Source organism: Strix aluco, chromosome 22 (genome assembly GCF_031877795.1).
Source record: "Strix aluco isolate bStrAlu1 chromosome 22, bStrAlu1.hap1, whole genome shotgun sequence".
Taxonomy (NCBI): Eukaryota; Metazoa; Chordata; class Aves; order Strigiformes; family Strigidae; genus Strix; species Strix aluco.
Window position 1 is genome coordinate 7,799,575 of NC_133952.1, and position 11,079 is coordinate 7,810,653.

The following is an 11,079-nucleotide window of genomic DNA, read 5'->3' on the forward strand; positions in this document are numbered from 1 at the left end:
GTTTGCAAAGTAAAAAAACAAAAAACAACTTGCTTTTATTTTCCTTTCCCTATTTTCTGTTGGCCTGGGAAATGCAGAGGGATGAGGCCATGAGGGATCTCCACTGCGTTGGCTGCACGGTCCCACGCCTTGGCTGACAAGGGGAGGACAAATGAGAGCGTTTAGGCAGTAATTAGGCAGTAATGACCTACTTGGAGGTCTCTACCGTGCAGGAAATAACCTGAGCCGGGACTCAGGCAAAGCGAGCTTGAGTGTACTCAGCAATTTATCAGGTTATTGCTGGCTCGCGGGAAACCAGCAACTGAGTCATTAACCCCATTATGGACTCCTGCTCCTCACAGATACCTCTTAAATAAAAAACATTTTTTATGAAGTCCAAACCCTCAGTTCCCCCAAACTGGGAGCTTCTGGGCTCCTTTAGCCTCTTACAGCAAAGCAAAGGAGCATCACCACAGGTACTAGAGGATGCACAGCCACCTTTGCAGAGCCAGTGTGCAAAAAAAGGGGTCTTTAGCCCCAAAGCTCCAGCTTTTCTTCATGCCTGGTGAATGCACCCACCCCCCAAACAGAGCCTTTTGCAATACTTAAGCATCTTCCTATTGCTATATATAGACGTTCTTACTTAGACTGAAGGAATTGATTGTACTTTGGGGGAAGAACCACATCTTTGTCCAAGTTTCATATTTTTATACTGCCAAGCTCATGCTATTTTAATGAGGGTTTTGGCACGCTGACTGATCTGGAGCAAAACCACATGTTGGCTCCTTAAATCCTTCTCTGTCAGGTATGGAGCTCACCTGGCTCCGAGAGACCCCCAAACCCAACTGGAGATGCTCAACAAGGCTCTGGATGCTGGTGAGGGCGTTGGATGAGATTCCATCCTCCTGCAAAGGAGCTGGAAATAACATGAGCCTGTGTGAGGTTTCTAGTAATCCTGGAGGTTTTTTTGGCAGGGAAGACTGCAAAGACAAACCCCCACGCTGTGACAGAAGCAAGTGTTTCCAAGCCTGGCACCAACAGAGCTTGGTTTCTGCTTTGAATCCAAGTTCAAGATTTTGCTTCCTTCCAGTTGACTCACTCCTCAAAGATGCCAGTAGGATACAGACAGTTTGCAAGCAGCAAGGGGAGCAGACCTTTCACACACTGAATTTTTGGCCATCCTGCTGTCCAACCAAAAGAGAAACCCAAGCCAAGCTTCACCTTCACCATCCAAGATGTCTTTAGATAGTCACATCTTGGCCATGACCTTCATGCTCTTAATAGTCAACCAGGAAAAAAGGAGATGTTTGAGCAAGAAAGTAAAGATAAAGGACACTAGCCCAAGATAACAGCACCCTAAAGGCACTTATTTCTCTCTGTTGATCCTTAAGAGAAGGTCCACAACCTGCTCTGCTACCAATATCTTCACTGCAGGTATCTAAGCCCAGGCAAAGTGAGTCCTCCTCCCCCAGCATCCCCTTTCCCAAAACTTCAGGGATCGGGTCCTCACCAGGATTTAACAGGGTGTGGCCATCAGAGATGCTTGAAGTGCAGAGCAGCCTTAATTACCTCTACACCTCATTTACTCTCGGGGGTGGTATCACCTTTGCAGCATCACTGCAATGCCTCATCGCAGCGTTAACGCGCTGTGACTTACACGACATATTCTCTGCCACGCCGCCGTGCCCCACGCCCGTGTATTAACGCAACCGATCCAGTCCTCGACCTGTCACGACGCCTTAAAATCAACGGCAGGACGACTCCGGGTTGCACAAGGCAGCCTGCAAACGGCGTGAATAATTCATGGGCAAGACGCGGAGAGCGATGCGACATCGCTGGCGTGTGCGGCGGGGATCCCGTGGGGTCCGGCAGCAGTGTTAGAGCAGAGCAGGATGAAAAGCACTTGGCAAATAGATCAGTTGCCAAAGAAAATGGAAGGAAAAGATTAAACAATGATAAACTAATAAATATATATAATAAAGCAGGTTTTGGCATGGGGAAGCTTTCACACTGGTTCCCAGAGGTGCATCCTCGTGTCTGGAAGCAATGATCTGGGATGAGCAAAGCTTTCCCTTCTCACAGGGCAATCACTCTTATTTTTGTAGGATGATGAGCATCAAGTGCAGCATGGGGGGTGTGTGTGTTGTAAAAAAAGCTCACCCAAAACCCAGAAACAAGGGATGCTGCAGAGAGGAGAGACCCAGCACATGACGGGGCAGGACCCCAGGCAACACAAGCCCCATACTGAGTGATTTTTCACCAAAAATACAACATTTCACCCTGAATGTTTCCTCCCCCCAAAACCATTTCAATCCACAGCATGTAAACCAAACAACCATGCAAATCCCAGCCACTAGAGATGGGAGGAAAACAGCCTTGCACAGGGGCTTTGCCTCATGCTGCTCATATTCAAGAGCCTCCCAGTTTAATTTTAATTTATTTTCCCCATTTTTTCAGCATATGCAACCAGGGGTTACATATAAAGCATCATTAATGACCACAGCGCAGGCAGGGATGGGGTTTGCATCACATCCCTCAAGCATCCCAGGGGGTACTTGGGTCCTCCTGAAGCCTCCAACTGTGTTAGTGGGTTTATCCCCAAATTACAGAGGATTATTTCTCCCCTCCTTTCCTTCCCAGATGCCAAATAAGAGGCTGAGCAGGAGAGGGAGATGAACAAGGTCACCCAGGAGCCTTTCTAAGGGTTGAACATTAAATCAACGCTCTTGAGCTCGGTTGCACAAAGCTTTTTTCTGGGATGCTGGGACTTTGGGCAAAACACAAGCTGGTAGATCATTGAGTTACCCAGCTACACCTTTTTCAGGTGTATATCATAATCATAAAGGCGGCAGTTTCTGCTCTATGAGCACCAGGAAACCTCGTTCTGTTGGAAAAAAAGGAAAGGAGAAAGAGTACTGTGGGCAAAGTCCCAGAGGAGGAGGTAAGAGCATGGCTACCTCTTTGCCATGAGCAGAAGTGTCCCCAGACTGGGACATAAATAATGGGGCTGGTTGTGCAACCAGGAGCCAGCAGCTCCCTGCAGGCTCACTAGGACTTTCATCACCGGCACTGCCACCAAGGGAGATCAAAAGGCCATCACGGCTTTCGGGGTCATGAAAATCCCCTCATCAACTGAAGCATCCCCGAGAAGAGGGCAAGGGGTTGCTCCTGAGACAACAGGTAAACCCAGACTTGCATTAAAAGACCATGACGGATGATGGGTTTGCGTCGGTTAGAGGCACACCAGCTCCCAGACGTGTTTCTGCTCATTCCTGATTTCAATTTCCTCCCATCACCGGCTTCGTTTTCCAAAGCAAATCATTTGCAACTACAAAGCTGCTCCATTTTGACAATTTCAGAACATAAAAACCTATTGCAATCACTCTGAAACATCTTCAAAGCGGCGCTGCTGTCAGTCAATCACCCTTCCCTACCTCCACAAAGGCAATCCACAGAAAAAAGGTTCATCCAAAACCACTGACAGAATTTAAGCTGCTCTTCTGTCTCCCAAATCAAAAGATCTTTTATGAAAACTGAACCACTTATGAGTCTATATTTGAGGGGGTTTTTTATATCAAGGGATCATTTGGCTCTGTAGCTAACCTTCTCCTTGTGACCACAAAGACTAGAAAAAAATCCTATGGCTTAAAAATCCCCCAAAACCCAGGTTTTTTTTCCTCCTGACCACGTGCCATTGCATCTCAGCTCTCTGCTCCTGGGTTGGCGACGGAGAAAAACATCGGTCCCTGGAGCACCAGACAGGTGTAGAACAGGCTGCAAGCAGAGCCAGTCACAATCAATCCAATCTCTTTTTTTTTTTTTTTGTATGAAAAATTGTGTTAAGCTAAAATTTGCGCAGAATTGGGAACCCTCCACGCTTGTAATTACTTACTTTAATGTGCTGTTTGACAGCTCTCGTGATTACTGTAGTTTTAAGGCTCCCGGCATCTCATCATAGCGCGAGCAGCTCAAGCTTTGGGAAGAGAAATGCCGATTTCTCCCCCTTGTGATTGCACAGAAAATCTTGGGAATTCAACCAAAATGTGCCCAAGCTGGAAGATAAACAGGGAGACCCTCCGCGTGCCACGATTCCTCCTTGTTATCTCCGAGCCCAGCTAATTCCCACCAAGCCGTTGCTAAACCATTTACTGCGTGAAACGGCACGTCCAAAGGGACTGTTTAGTTCTTTCCCCTCTAACCAGATTAGGCAAAGCAGTTCTTGGGCACGCCAGTAATCCCGGCTGGCATTCACCAGGGCTGGCACCCCCTGTGCTGAGCTGGTGACCCACAGTCGAGGACTTACTCCAGTTTTAGAAAGGGATATTTAAGGTTAAGAAAAAAAATGTGCATCCCCAGCTCTGAGCATCGAAGCCAAGAGGAGCTTTGTGATATCTCCAATGGGGCACCCAAACCCACTTCCCGAGTCCCCCAAGACCTCAATTTCTCCATCCGGATGGACAGAAGACCAAGCCACAGTGTCCATCACTTCGGTTCAAGCCCTCCAAAGCCCCTGGCCCCTAGCAAAACCTTTAATCCCTTATTTCTTTTTCAGAGCACCAGGAAAACCCCATCAGGGGTCCAGCAAAGCACAGCAGTATGGAAATATCCATCTTTTCCCAAAGTATACAGCCCCAGCAGGACCAGCAACAGCTTCATCTAGTGCAATTCCCATTCCCCCGCCCCAGGCGCGTGCAGACCTCCAGATAAAGACGTTTTCATATTTAAAAGTCTCCTTTGCCTTGTCTGCACTTTTCCTACTGATAATGAAAATGTATTTACATTGGTGGATTTTAATTTAATGAAACGATGCTTCCTTTTCCCTCCTTAAAAGCCTGGTTCTTACATTTATTTCCTGCCATTGCCTGGTAACACTTGAAATGAGCAATTCAACCCGGGAACCAAGGACATTAGTATAAAACTCTTAAACTATAGGTAGGGGGAAAAAAAAACCAGACAATAATAGAGGATTGCAAGTTATATGGTACGAGCAAGGGAGTGCCAATAGAAATGCTCACGGTCAAGGGTGAGATGAGAAAGGCTGTCTATAAATTAACTCCACCTGTGTCTATATATACCTGTGCTGATCTAGCAGCAAGCAAAGTACACGGTGTTCTGGTGAAATGAAAGAGAAGATAAGGAAAGAAAAGTGCAGAGGGATAAACGGGCAGTGACGAGGATCACGATGGAAACAGGTCCGGCAGCAATTCTGCCGTCCCTTCCCAGCATCTCCCAGCTCCATGAGTTGGTGCAAGGATGGGAAATAAGAGTGAAAAAGTAGCTATATAACACAGATCTGCACAGCAGCTTTGGCAGGCAGAGTAGATGGGGAGATGCTTTGGGCACGAGAGGCAGCAGGTCTCCTGGAGCAATAAAAATCACACCCGTCCCTGCAAACTTGTGCCTATTTTCCCTGCATAACCTGAATTTGGGGTCTACAGCACCCCTGGGGAGGCAAATATCCAGCCTTGGATCTGGGAAGCTGAAGCATTGGAAAGGCATCCCCCATCTCATCCCATCTTGGGACTTGGAGGAAGGAAAATTGCACTGCAAAGCCAAGTTGTGGCACGCTGGAGTGGGAGGTCAGTGGAGGACACACAGACAACATCAAAAAAGGATGATTACCCTTTCAGAAAATCAGGATTTTTATCTCAAAATATCGCCCCTAAGCCGGGCTGTGTAGCTTAGACACGTTTGGTGGTAGGTCCCCAACATACCCAGTTCCACACCAGCATCCCGCCATTTAATAGACCAACTTTGCAGCTATTTCAGGAAAAACAGCCCAATTTCACTCAAGTCCTAAATGAGCACATCATGCCATAACACCTCCATTAGCCAGCTTACAAATCCCTCAAAACTATCCCATTAATTACTCTTTCCTCCCGATTTATAGAAGCCCCGTGACTTTTCTGCTGCAAACCCACACCATTACGTTGCTTTTCATTTACCTTCACACCCATTAGCAAAATGAATTAAGCTTTTAGCCATGGTTCTAAATGGCACAACCGGTTCCTGTTCGTCTACTCCCCGGGATGTTTTGTATTTAGGAGGAACCTAAATTTGCAGAAAATGCATCATTTTCCTCCTTTGCAGCCCAATTCAAGCTTTTTAAAAAAAATTAGAGGTTGCATGGAATCTTTGTTTCCTTGCCCCGAGATGAGCTTCAGGGAAAAATTTTGCTCTACTAAACCTCCACCAGCACCAGTGTTTCACCCACATTCAAGGTGGTGGAAACGGGGCAAAAAAGGGCTGATTTTATTTTTTTTTTCCCAAATCTGGGGGGTTTTTGCACATGTTGCAAGCACAAGCTGGTGCAATGCAGCACAATTGGCTCATGGGAGGCTGCACGCAGGAGGCAGCTGAAGGGACATGATGCATCCTCAGAGAGCGGACACCAAGCAGCATTTCCCATCTCCCAGATAAATGCTCTAATTACAGAGAACACTAATTAAACTGCTTCTTGGGCCAGAGGAAGGATGAAATAGAGCAGAGCCCAAATCCAGGACATCATTGTCATGGGGAAGACCCCAAAAAGCAGGTCTGGACGTCAAACATGCCTCCAGGGATACGTCCCCTAAACCAGGCACCGCAGCTGATGAATTTATCCCAGCAGCTCGGAAAAGCTCCGGACCAGGCTGGGATATATGGAGCAGCTCAAACAGATGATTCAAATCCCCCCTCAGTGGAACACGCAGCCAGTGCAAAACCCGTCATAGCGAGGAAAACCCGTGAGATAAGGCTGAAAAAAGCCTTTTTGAAGCCCACCTTCTCCAAAAAAACCCTACAAAGCACAAATCCTCCTGAGCAAAAAGACATAATAAAAAAATATCTCCTTCTTAAAAATCATAATTTCCAGAAGAGCCCAGATTTAAATCACATTAGGAACATAACCATGCTTCCTTCAGTGCAAGAGGTGAAGAGCTGCAGGACAAGTCCCAGCTTTCCTTCTCCAAAACCAGCACCTGGGCTCCTCCAGGCACAAGCTCACAACCCGGCAAAGCAAACTGGTGAGGATTAGGTTCAGCTGAACCACTTTTTCTCTGGTTTTGGGGGAAAAAAAGTCTAAAAGGACCAGCAGCAAGAACCCACTCAACTCTCCAACCCAGGAACCCTCCCAGGTACCACCTGCTCCTGATAAACTGCAGGTGATGCCCCACCTGGGGCAAATAAACTCCTGTCTCCTCACTTACATTCGGCTGCAAAATTTAAGGGGAAACTGCAAAGTTTAAGGGGAAACTGCAAAGTTTAAGGGGAAACTGCAAAGTTTAAGGGGAAACTGCAAAGTTCAAGGGGAAACTGCAAAAATTTAAGGGGAAACTGCAAAATTTAAGGGGAAACTGCAAAGTTCAAGGGGAAACTGCAAAATTTAAGGGGAAACTGCAAAGTTTAAGGGGAAACTGCAAAGTTTAAGGGGAAACCGCAAAGTTTAAGGGGAAACCGCAAAATTTAAGGGGAAACTGCAAAATTTAAGGGGAAACTGCAAAGTTTAAGGGGAAACCGCAATGTTTAAGGGGAAACTGCAAAGTTTAAGGGGAAACTGCAAAGTTTAAGGGGAAACTGCAAAATTTATGGGGAAACTGCAAATATTATAGGGAAACTGCAAAAAGCAGCTCTTTCTTGCAGGAGCAAACCCATATTTTTGCAAATGCCCCTTGGGGAAGGATTTCCAGCTCCTGCTGAGGTCAAACCCAGCACCTTAATCCAACCTAGGCTGAATTTAGCTCCTTGCCCCCCTGTTCATGCTCTTCCCCTGTTCTTCCTTATTGCATTTTAAAAAGATTAAGTTTAAAATGTTAGGGTGGGGGGAGCAGCATGGCACGACTTGGTGCACGTGTTCAAGGTGCCCATCGCCTCTCCAGAAGGGCCAGACCTCAGTATTATAAAAATCTCAGTATTATAAAAATCTCAGTGTTATAAAGGGGAGGAGGGAAAATACAGAATTATTTTGCAATAAATGGATTTTTCTCCTTGTGTTTCAAACCTACTGCAAATCAAAGTATACCATATTGCAGCATGCTGCTGAAATAAAGACAAGGTTTTAGCAGAGCTGGGCCATCCTCAGCATGCCCAGTGCTTTATTAATAAAGATTTTTTTTTTTTCATTTCCCCGGGCTGGCTCCGACTTGTGTCACCGCCTCGATGACACCATGCAAAAAGGAGAGGGATGCTCGCATGGTGCGATGGATGGAAACAAATAGGTCAGGCTGTAAAACAAGGACTGGCTGTCACCTGGGCATGGGGACGTGCTCCCACGGTGCTTGCTTCATCTCTCAGCAGCTGCAAAGGAGCTGGATCTGGCCAAAATTTAAGCACTTAGTCCTTGCTAATCACAGCAGCAATGTTAGCGTCACCACGGAGGTGCTTAAGTGCTTTGCTGGCTGGGTTTGAGTGGGATTTTTCTGCGTTTATGTGTCTTTTGGGAATTCACTTTTTTTTTTTTTTTTTCCTTGTATGTGTAATGGGAACATTACAGATGGGGTAAATATAGGGACAATTTAAAGCAAGTCATTAAGAAGAAAAGTCCTTGAAGTAAATAAATCCAGGGTGGGGGGATGAATCCGGCAGTAGGAGAGGCTCAGAGCGAGGTAAGGAAGGTAAAAACAGGTTGTTTGGGGGCTGAGATACACCCCAGCTACTAAATATACCCCCAAAAGGTGCTTATTTCATCCCATTGCAGCATCCTGTCCCCTCAGGACTTGTACTGCTCTCTGTTGGGGTATTATAGACTTAGAGAGAGAGAAAAATGGCTTTTTCCCATTCCTTGCAGCTTCTCTCTTTCTCTCCTTCCCTGTTAAGGTCTCAGTTACAAATTTACTCAGAAAAAGGGGGGGGGGGGAAAGTGCAGGAGCTCTTCCCTAATAGGAATCATCACAGAGTTTATTTTTTTGCAGAGGACCGGCCAACTCATGAGCAGAGTGGAGAACCTCAATATCCCCTTCTTTAACCCACGAAGGGTTAATCCAGCTAAGAAAGGGAGAGGAAAAAGAAGTCAAATAAAGCCATTACATCCCATCCCCACCCAGCCTGGGCAAGGCGGATAAATGGGGGAAAATTGCAAGAAGGTGCATAATGACCCCGAGTTATTTCCGAGCGATTATGGAGGATAACAGTTATTACAGGCAAGAACGGGGAAGGTCAAACGGCCTGATCCTGGCACAACGCAGCCGTGCTGCTGTGCTTAGTGCCGTACAGCTGTTTCACAGGGAATGGGGGATTTTGAGCCTCTGAAAATATCCCCTTGGTGAAGACCAATTTTCTAAACCCCTGTTGGTGCGGTAAAAACCAAGCCTCGGTCATGCAAAGGGGAAAACTGCCTGAATTAAGGGTGTTTAGGGGCTTGCAGCGCTGGAAATGTGCTACCATGGACTGATGCTCTGCTACAGCATTCCCTGAGTGACCCTGGGCATGTTCCTTAACCTCTGCTGAAGCCCTGCTTCCGGCTGATTCAATAAAAATCATCATTTATTTTAAATCAAATCCCTTTTCCCATAGAAGATCTCAGCAAAGACACCAGTTTTTAACCTTTCTTTGGAGAAATATCTGAAAAACTCACTGTATTCAAGCCCACGGAGCAAGATGCTGGGAGGATGCAGCTATGGGAAAGGGATGAGCAGGGAAATAAGGGAAACCACGAGAGACGTGAAATCTGGGAGCACCGACCTCCCTCCCCGTTCCTGCCAATGCCACGTTATTCAACTCTCCCATGAGAGACAGTAATTTTTATGGTGGAGCACACTCGTCTCCCTATTATAGGAATAATTTAATTAACTTGGAGAAATGTAATTAATTTTAATTGTTCGTGATAATTCATTGTTTAATACGATATTAATAATTATAAAAAAAATCATAATGCCCAGTAACTGTCCTATAATGTGCTAATTAAACTCTCATATAGGAAGCACTTAATTTAAAGCACTGGGAAATTGTTTCTGGCCTCCAGAGCCTGAGTCAGTGACCCAAGAAGCTGGAGGGAGGTGAGAAGGGGGGTAGGGCTGCGCCCACCACACCCCCAACCCCAAATCCACCTGCAGCCATTGGGTTGGGCGGCGATGAACCTGGATACTCCTTTTCCCTGGGATTTTTGGTTTCCTGAAATTATCTGCGTGGGGTTCATCCCTCTTCTCCAGCAGCTCTCTGCACCCCAAGAACAATGCTCTGTTGAACTTTACAAGGTGGAAAATGGTTGTTTCCGCATCCTCTGCTGTTCTCATAACCATCTTAAGTACTTAAATATACAATTTCCATCAAGGAATTACATGCTGCTGGCAGCCTTTTAAACCAGAGAAAGGACCCCCCGTGGAACTGTTTGCTTTCTTGGAGTGGTATCATCTTCGGCGAAGGATTTGTCCTCTAATTGCACCATCTGTGCGTTGGGAAGATGCAATTGCATCCCTTGTTTTGCTAATTTTTTTCCCCTCTTTCTCTTTTTTTTTTTCCTGCTTTGGAAAAAAGCTCTGCAATTGCAAGTCCCAATATCCCCCCCAGCCCAGTTCAGACCCACCATGTTCCAATGTCCCCTCCAGTCCCGATGTCCCCCCAGCCCAGAACTTTGATGCTCAGACCCACCAGCCACAAGACTCCCACTTTGGGGTAGTTTAGTGGGAAATAGATAATGGGTACCAAAGCAGCACCCAACAGGGTGTGGGACCCTGTTACACCAACTGTGTGTGTGTGTGTCCCATGCACATGATCCCCCTGTGTCACACACAGACCCACAAACCCATGGAGATGATCCCAAGCTGCGAGGTTAAAACAGGGACAGAAACAGCAAATCTGGGTCAAGGAGGTGATGCCTGATGCCAGCTGGGCACACATTTGCTCACGAAGTGCCCGGATCATGATGGTGATTGGAAGATGGAAGAGTTGGGGGGCTTTGCTGCACTCCCAAGAGTCGCTGCTCCCAAAAGCATCAACTAAATCCTCAGTGGAGGTGACAAAAAGCGCCTCCATCCTCCCTCACCCACAGCCCGCAGTGGCAAAGCTGCATTTCTCCGGATGGCGCAGTTAGGACCTCAAAAACCTTTTTTTTTTTACCCATTAAGGGCTTGATCTCTGAATATCCCTTACAAAAAGAGCCTTGGGGGGGGGGGGGGGCGGGGAAGA